The sequence below is a fragment of the Alligator sinensis genome, unplaced genomic scaffold (assembly GCF_000455745.1).
Source record: "Alligator sinensis unplaced genomic scaffold, ASM45574v1 scaffold1194_1, whole genome shotgun sequence".
NCBI lineage: Eukaryota > Metazoa > Chordata > Crocodylia > Alligatoridae > Alligator > Alligator sinensis.
The window spans coordinates 333,318-342,650 of record NW_005843070.1 but is presented as its reverse complement, the minus strand read 5'-3'; the positions used below and the strand labels follow the sequence as shown (position 1 = coordinate 342,650).

The following is a 9,333-nucleotide window of genomic DNA, read 5'->3' as shown; positions in this document are numbered from 1 at the left end:
ATAAATGCCTTAAACTTTGATCATACGAGTTATAAGATGACATAACTGCTTTGTGGGGAATTGCTGGCTCTGTATAGTAGAACAGATAAGGGAAAGTGTTTGTTCTTTGTAACTCCTCTGCAACTGCTTCGCCTTGAAGATAGCAGAAAAGAGAAAAAAAAAAAGTATGTACAACTCTGATTTCCAGGTGCAAGAAGGAGGTTTGTGAACTAACCTTGTCTCCCCCATAATTCCCATCCTGATAACAGCCAAGCAGTAATGAAGTAGTGTTTGTAGCTGCTTTTTTTTAGCAAATTCATGATCACATGAGTTGTAAGCAACTGTTAAAAAGTATATAAGCCTCCTGATTTTACTCTTGGGGGGGAACCCCTTCCAAGTGCTTGGGAAATACATGTCACTTTAGAGTCCCCCCTATAGCTGTAGCTTTCATTTGAATAAAAGCTTCTGCTGACCTGACCCAAAAGTATACTGCGTGTGTTTCCACGACAGTAGGGTTTTGCTGTGGTTTTGACACCACAGAGTGGGAGTGAGGATCCAGCTCAACATGCCTCAAAGTGGGGGAATGGGGTGAGTGCTTAGATTCATGCTATGACCTGATTGACAACACAGAAACCTGGTGGGAAAGCTCTTATAACTGGAATGTCAATGGGGTTGGAAGAAAGGTGGTGGTGTTGCCTTGTATGTCAAAAACACATACACTTCTTCCCTGGTTTGGGAGGAAGAAGATGGTAAAGCAGAATGCATTGGGGTGTAGATGAAAGATGAAAGATTTATTACAGCCCCCCAAATCAGGAAAAGGAGGTGGATGAAGCACTCTTCAGGCAGATAACAAATCTATCCAAAAGCTATGAGATGGTAGTGATGGAAGATTTCAATTTTCCAGACATCTGCTGGAAGAATAATTCAGCCAAACATAAAATGTCAAGCCAGTTCCTAACTTGTGTGGAGGATAATTTTTTATTTCAGAAGGTTGAGGATACAACTAGAGGACTGGATTGTTTATCTTGGAACTAGTCCTGACCAACAGAGATGAATTAATGGAGGATGGGAAAGTGATGGGTACTTTGGGAGGGAGCAATCACGATATGATAACATTCCAGATCCTAAGACAGGGAAAGCATGAAGTCAGCAAAATTAGGATGCTAGATTTTAAAAAATGCGGATTTCATCTGACTCAAGGACTTAATAGGCACAGCATCATGGGAGGACAGACATGGGAGGATAATAGTGCCTAGGAGAGCTGGGAAAGGGCACAGTACTGGAAGCCCAACAAGCCTTACAAGAAACTGTCCTGACACAATGAAAGCACAAGAATGGCCAGAGACCAATGTGGCTGTACAAGGAGCTTCTAAAATGCCCCACATGCAAAAGGAAAGAATACAGGCAACAGAAGAATGGGCAGGTCACCAAGGAAGCATACCAGGAAATAGCCAGAACCTGCAGGGACAAAATCAGGAAGGCTAAAGTAAAGAATAAGCTCCACCTAGCACAGGAGATTAAGGACAAGAAGAAGAGGTTCTATAAGTATGCTGGCCAGAAAAGAAGGATCAAGGAAGCTGTGTGTCATCTGTTAACAAGCCAGGGGGAACGTCTAACTGAAGGTGCAAAAAAGTCGGATCTACTCAACAGCAACTTTGCCTTAGTCTTCACAAAAAAATCAAGCTCCTGCCAGACACCTAATAAGGATTATCTCGATAAGGATGGGGGCAAGCTGAGGAAAGAGATAACAAAAGAGATGGTCAGAGTGCTTTTGTGAGGTCTCAATGAATTCAGGTCAGTGAGGCCAGATTAATTTCATCCCAGGGTATAGGAAGGAACTGGCAGAGATCTTGGAGCATCTTCTTGAAGTTGTGGGAGATGGGCCACATACTAGAGGACTAGACAGAGCCACGGTAGTGCCCCTCTTTTAAAAAGGCAAAAAGGAGGACCTTGGGAACCACTGACTGGTTAACCTCACCTCAATACCTGGGAAGTTACTAGAGCATATACTAAGGAAGACCATTTATTAGGATCTGGAGGAGGAAAGGCTGATCACAAGAAGCCAGCTTGGATTTATGCAAAACACATCTTGTCAAACAAATCTCATCTCCTTCTTTGACAAAGTAACTACAGGCAACCCCTGCTTAGCGCTCTTAATTGGTTCCTGAAAAACTGAGCATTAACTGAAATGAGCATTAAGTGAAACCAAAAGTTTTGACAACTCTAGATGGCGACTGCTGTGTGAAGGCGGCAGCTGCAGCATGCACACAGGCAGCCTGGCAGCTTGGAAAGCAGCATCTAGCTGGTAAGTCTGTTGTGGGAAAGTGGTGTATGGGGGAGCGGGTGCAAATCAAGGCCCCTGTGGTGAGGGAGGGGGGGAGGCTGGGGCAGAGGAAGGGGGCCCACACCCCCAGGGAAGCCATGGGGAGGCAAATGCCCCCTGGATCTGTGTACAGGGCAAGGGCAGGCTGCTGCTGCAGGCTGGGGTTGGGAGCTGTGCCGGGCTCTTTATGGGGGGTGGGGCTATGCTTGAGTATGGGCAGTGGTGGCGCTGGAAGGGGGGACTACAGGGTGGGCTACAGCCACCCCAAAATCCACTGTAGTCCCCCCTTCTAGTGCTGCTGCCTCCCACCTTGAGCACAGCCTCTGCCTAGCCCCCCCCACCCCCAGCTAGGAAAAGCCCAGTGCCACTCCTGGCCCCAGCTCATAGTGGCAGCCCAGCCTCGCCCTGCACATAGATCCAGTGGGCACATGTCTTCCCCAGGGGCGTACGTAGTGGCAGAAGCCACCCCCCCCCTTCCCCATCATGTTGCCTGGACAAGCTGCTCACAGCTCCATTCTCTGCCCCGCCCTAGCTGGGCAGCACCTGCCCCAACCCCAGCCCCACTCTCTCCCTCACCATGGCCTCAATCTGTGAGGGAGGGAGTGGGGCTGACTTACCAGCCAGATACTGGTCTCCAAGCTGCTGGGCTGCATATTGGCAATTGGATATTGCCAATATCCACCCCAGGGTACTCAAGGAGCTGGCAAGCATCATAGCCCAGCCTCTAGCACGGATCTTTGAAAACTCTTGGCGCTCTGGTGTAGTGCCCGAAGACTGGAAGAAGGCCAATGTGGTGCCTATCTTCAAGAAAGGGAGGAAAGTGGATCCAGCTAACTATAGGCCCATCAGCCTGACTTCTATCCCGGGGAAGATCTTAGAAAAGTTTATTAAAGAGGCCATCCTTAATGGACTGGCCGACGCCAACATCTTAAGGGATAGCCAGCACGGGTTTGTTGCGGGTAGGTCTTGCTTGACCAATCTCATTTCCTTCTACGACCAGGTGACCTATCACCTGGACAAGGGAGAAGAGATTGATGTCATATATCTTGACTTCAAAAAAGCCTTCTATCTGGTGTCCCATGATCGCCTCTTGGAGAAACTGGCCAATGGTCGCCTTGGGTCCTCCACGATCCGCTGGCTGGAAAATTGGCTCCGGGGTCGGCCCCAGAGGGTAGTAATCGATGGAAGTCACTCATCGTGGTGTCCTGTGACCAGTGGGGTCCCCCAAGGCTCTGTTCTTGGACCCATACTGTTCACCATCTTCATTAATGATGTGGACACTGGAGTCAGAAGCGGACTGGCCAAGTTCGCCGATGACACCAAACTTTGGGGCAAAGCATCCACACCAGAAGACAGGCAGGTTATCCAGGCTGACCTGGACAGGCTCAGCAAGTGGGTGGACGAGAATCTGATGGTGTTCAACGCCGATAAATGCAAGGTTCTCCACCTTGGGAAAAAAAACCCGCAGCATCCTTATAGGCTCGGCAGGGCTATGTTGGCTAGCACTATGGAAGAAAGAGACTTGGGGGTCATCATTGACCACAAGATGAACATGAGCCTGCAATGCGATGCGGCGGCTAGTAAAGCGACCAAAACGCTGGCTTGCATCCATAGATGCTTCTCAAGCAAATCCCGGGACGTCATTCTCCTCCTGTACTCGGCCTTAGTGAGGCCGCAGCTGGAGTACTGTGTCCAGTTTTGGGCTCCACAATTCAAAAAGGATGTGAAGAAGCTTGAGAGAGTCCAGAGAAGAGCCACGTGCATGATCAGCGGTCAGGGAAGCAGACCCTACGATGACAGGCTGAGAGCCCTGGGGCTCTTTAGCCTGAAAAAGCGCAGGCTCAGGGGTGATCTGATGGCCACCTACAAGTTTATCAGGGGTGACCACCAGCATCTGGGGGAACGTCTGTTCACCAGAGCGCCCCAAGGGATGACGAGGTCGAATGGTCACAAACTACTTCAAGATCGTTTCAGGCTGGACATAAGGAAGACCTTCTTTACTGTCCGAGTCCCCAAGGTCTGGAACAGCCTGCCACCGGAGGTGGCTCAAGCGCCTTCATTGAACACCTTCAAGATGAAACTGGATGCTTATCTTGGTGGGATCCTATGACCCCAGCTGACTTCCTGCCCTTTGGGCGGGGGGCTGGACTCGATGATCTTCCGAAGTCCCTTCCAGCCCTGATGTCTATGAAATCGGTATCAGCTGATATGGCTCGCTAATAATTGGCCATTGGTATTGGCCCAAAAAATTATTATCGGTGCACCCCTAAAAACTACTATAAGGTGGAAAGATAACAGGCTCAATAGCCACAAGCAAAGAATCATCATTAACGGGTCCATGCCAGATAGGCAGGAGGTTTCAGGTGGAGTATCATAAGCATCTCTTCTGTTGTTCTATGTGTTTATTAATGATTTGGATAATGGCACAGAAAGCTTCCTGAGCAAGTTTGCATATGACACAAAACTGAGAAGTACTACAAACATGGTGGAAAATGTGAGTGCAATTTAGAAGATATCGACAGATTGTAAAATTGGGCTAGAGCTAACAGGACGAAATTCAATGTAGACGAATGCAAGGTGCATATTCGGGAGGAATAATTAAAAACACAAATACAAATCATAGAATCATAAAAAAATAGGGTTGGAAGGGACCTCAGGAGGTCATCTAGTCCAATTACCCACTCAAAGTAGGGCCATCCCCAACTAGATAATTCCAGACAGGTCTTTGTTGAGTTGGGCTTTAAAAACCTCCAAGGATAGAGATTCCACCACCTCTCTAGGTAACTCATTTCAGTACTTTACCACCCTCCTAGTGAGAGAGTTTTTCCTAATATCCAACCTAAACTTCCCTTGCTGCAACTTGAGACTCCTTGTTCGGTCATCTGCCACCACTGAGAATAATCTAGCTCCATCCTCTGGAATCACCCTTCAGGTAGTTAAAGGCTCCTTCAGTCTTCTTTTCTGCAGACTAAATAAGCCCCATTCCCTCAGGCTCTCCTCAGAAGTCATGTGCCACTGCCACCTAACCATTTTCATTGCTCTCTGCTGGACTCTCTCCAACTTGTCCGTATCCTTTCTGTAGTGGGGGAACCCAAACCTGGACACTGTACTCCAGGTGTGGCTTCACTAGTGCAGAATACAGGGGAATAATTACTTCACTTGATCTGCTGGCAACACTCCTACTAAGGCAGCCCAGTATGCTGCTAGCTTTCTTGGCAACAAGGGCACACTGTTGGCTCATTCAACTTCTTGTCCACTGCTAAGGCAGCCCAGTATGCTGCTAGCTTTCTTGGCAACAAGGGCACACTGTTGGCTCATTCAGCTTCTTGTCCACTGTAAGCCCCAGGTCCTTTTTTGCAGAGCTGCTGCCCAGCCAGTCAGCCTCCAGCCTGTCCTGGTGCATGGAATTGTTCTGTCCTAAGTTCAGGGCTTTGCATTTGTCCTTATTGAACCTAATGAAATTTCTTTTGGCCCAATCCTCCAATTTGTCTAGGTCACTCTGAATCCTAGCCCTACCCTCCAGCGTACTTACTACTCCCACCAGCTTGGTGTCATCTGTGAACTTGCTGCGGATGCATCCCATCCCATTTTACAGATTATTAATGAAGATATTGAACAAAGCTGGCCTGAGGACCAACCCTTGGAACACTCCCCTTGATACTGGCTGCCAACTAGACATCAAGCCATTTATCACTACCCATTGAGCTTGATGATCCAGCCAGCTTGCTATCCATCTTACAGTCCATTCATCCAACCCATACTTCCTCAGCTTGCTTGCAAGAATGCTGTGGGAGACTGTATCAAAAGTCTTGTTAAAGTCTAAGTATATCATATCCACTGCTTTCCCCACACCCATAGTGCCAGTCATCTTATCATAGAAGGCAATCAGGTTGGTGACACCTGGCCTGATGGCAGAACTATGGAAAAGGACTTGGGAGTCTTGGTAGATCACAGACTCAATGTGAGTCTGCAGTGTGATGCAGCCACACAAAAGATGAATGCAGTTTTGGGATGCATCAATAGAAGCATTAGGTGTAAGACACAGGAAGGATAGTACTGGTTAGGCATTGGTTAGGCCTCATCTGGAGTACTGGGTGCAGTTCTGGACTCCACATTTTAAAAAGGATGGGGAGAAGTTAGAGGGTCCAGAGGCAGGTAACAAAGATGATCAAGGGCTTAGAAAGCAGGTCATATGAGGATAGGCTGAAGGAGATAGGCAGGATCAAGCTTGTGGAAAAGGCACTTAAGAGGGGACATGATAACAGTCTTCAGTTATTTGAAGGGCTGTCATAAAGAAGAAGGAAAGCAACCTTTCTCTTTTTCTGTAGAGAGGACTTTGATTAATGGCTTAAAGTTGCAGCATAGTAAATTTAGATTGGATATCCAGAAAAAACTTTATCCCTGTTAGAACAGTGAGGCATTCTTCCCCTAGGAAGTTCCGGCCTCTCCATCACTAGAGGTGTTCAAGAAGAGGTTAGACAGCCACTGGCCAGGGATGGTTTAGGCGTATTTGTGCCTATGTCCTACTATGCGTATTTCCCATGTTTCTGGGCTTTGCTTGTTACTTCCCCCTGCCCTTTTCTGCTACATATGGCAGGGTGTTTTTAATCCTTCCCAGAAGCATTGGGTGTTGGCTACAGCCAAGGCTGGGGACTTTGACTGCTGTGTGCCGACGCTCCTGCTGGGACCAAAGCTGGAGGTTCCTAACTAGAGGGTCTTGCCCCTCTGCTCAGGGTCTGACTGATGACCATACTTGAGGTCAGGAAGAAATTTTACCCTATGGTCAGACTAGTACAGACTGTGGGAATTTTTGCTTTCCTCTGTAGTGTGGGAGATGGCCCTTTATTGAGCATATATTGACATTTCACAGAAACAGGACACTGGCTACTGCCATGGTTGCCTTGCTTTACCTGTGGCAGGTTAGGGTGCTAGGTCTGTGTGTGCTAGGGTTGATGGTTGTCCTGTGCAGAGTTTTGATTATGGATTGTATAGAATGGTTTGGATAGGGATGATCTTGCCTCAAGCAGGGGGTTGGACTAGATGACCTCTGACAATCTCTTCCAGCTCTATTTCTTTATGGTTCTATGATCCTCTATGTTTTGGAGGTCTCAGGGGATGGATGACCTGTGGCTTGGGGCATTTTTATTTTTCTCTTTCCCTTCCCTCTTCAATATGAGTTCAATACACTTCAGTGGTCTGCAGTTGACTAAAATCTGCAGTGTGCTTTCCTGACTTGGGAAGGCAGGGATGGAGAGGGCAGGGACTTGAAAGTGCTTGGACCCCTGCTTTTGCCTAGGGCTGGGGGAAGAAGGGGAGGGTCATAATGAGAGGCAGTGGTCAACTAGGAGTGAGGATACAGCTAGTTGTTAGAAATTATTTTTATTGAATAAGCAGTGCAGGTTCCAGCTTGTCCAGCAGCTCTCCCAACTATACCGTTGGTCCAATAAAAGTTATAACTAAAATTTCTTGAATCTCATATCTACTGATGACATGCCTGTCAATACCTCACAGAATTGGGTTTACTTATTTTGCAACAACATCATAGAATTGATCCATATTAAGTTTGGGAGCACAATAAATCCTAGATCCTTTTCTGTACTGCTGCCTAACTAAGTTTTTCCCACTTTGTATTTCTGCACATGGTTTTTCCTTCTTACATAACTCCTTTGCACTTGTCTTTAATGAAATTGTTGGACCATTACTCCAGTTAATCAAGAGCATTTTGAATTCTGATCCCATCCTCCATTGTACTTGCTACCCTTCCCAGCTTAATGTCTACTGCAACTTTTATAAATGTCTTCACTATTATATAGTCAATATTTTTTATTGAACACATTGAGAAGAATCAGTTCCAAAACAGACCCCTGCAGGGTCTCACCTGAACTACCTTTGACTTTGACAGCAAATCATTGATACATACTCTTAAAGTGCTGCGTTTTCAACCAGTTTTTCACAACCATATGCTGATTTAATCAATTTTTGTAGTTTGTTTATAAGAATGTCATGCGAAACAGTCTTATGATATCATATCTTTTTCTTCCTTCTTATCTAACAGGCCAGTTATCCTCTCAAAGAAGGAAATTAAATTGGTGTGACATGATTTGATCTTGACAACTAGATGTGGGCTGATTTTTATCATGTTGTTACCTTCTAAGTGCTTATAATTTATTTTTGTGTTTCTCAAGGTATACGTGTTAGGCCAACTGATCGATGATTTTCCAAGTCCTCCTTTTTCTCTTTTTTTAAGTTAGGTACTATAATTGCCCTTCTCTTGCTCTGTGGTACCTCATCCATGCTCCTTGAATTCTTAAAGATATTATCTTATGGTTCAGAGACTGCTTCAGCTAGCTACTTATTTGTTCTAAGGTGAAGCAAAGAAGACAACAGACTATGAATTAATAAAAAACGTATTATTTTTGCAAATAGAGCTTTTCATCCTGAAGAAATCTGAAAAACTTTATAAACTTACAAGTACAATAAACAGGAATCACTACATCAATTATTGATAACCACCTCTGGAATGGAACACAGCAGCTGCTTATCAGTGCATAGCCATGCATCACAACAGTTTAGGACAGGAAGTAAAGATAAATACTAGAATGGTAGGGGAATATAGACCAGCAAAATGTCTATAGTTGGGCAAAAAAAGGACTCATGACATGGCTTTTTAGGAAAAAAGGCTGGATATCTGCAATAATTAGAAAGGGTTAAGATCTCAGGTTTTGAATTTAATCTGAAATGCTGTTTATTGCTGCTGCTCCCAGACTCCTTCTGAGGGTGCCTAGGGGCTACTGAAGAATGGCAGGGAGAGATCCAGCAGGGATCTGATGGACAGTTGTACACACTGAGAATTTGGGAGGTAGAATCTGTTGAAAATAACACTGTGCCATGTAGGGCTTTGGCTATGCAATCACATGGGTCTAGGCCTGCTGCTTATGATCATACAGACCTTTGCAGTAGCATTGCAATGAGGAATTTACTCCGTGTCAGTCAATATGAAAAATTATACTTTGTGCTATCCCTAGGTTAGT

General features: G+C 45.9%; 1 protein-coding gene across 1 annotated transcript in view; it reads right to left on the bottom strand.

Moving 5' to 3' along the window:
• Window positions 1–9,333, bottom strand: part of LOC102382107 (extracellular calcium-sensing receptor) — a 130,539-nt gene that overhangs the window by 26,665 nt on the left and 94,541 nt on the right.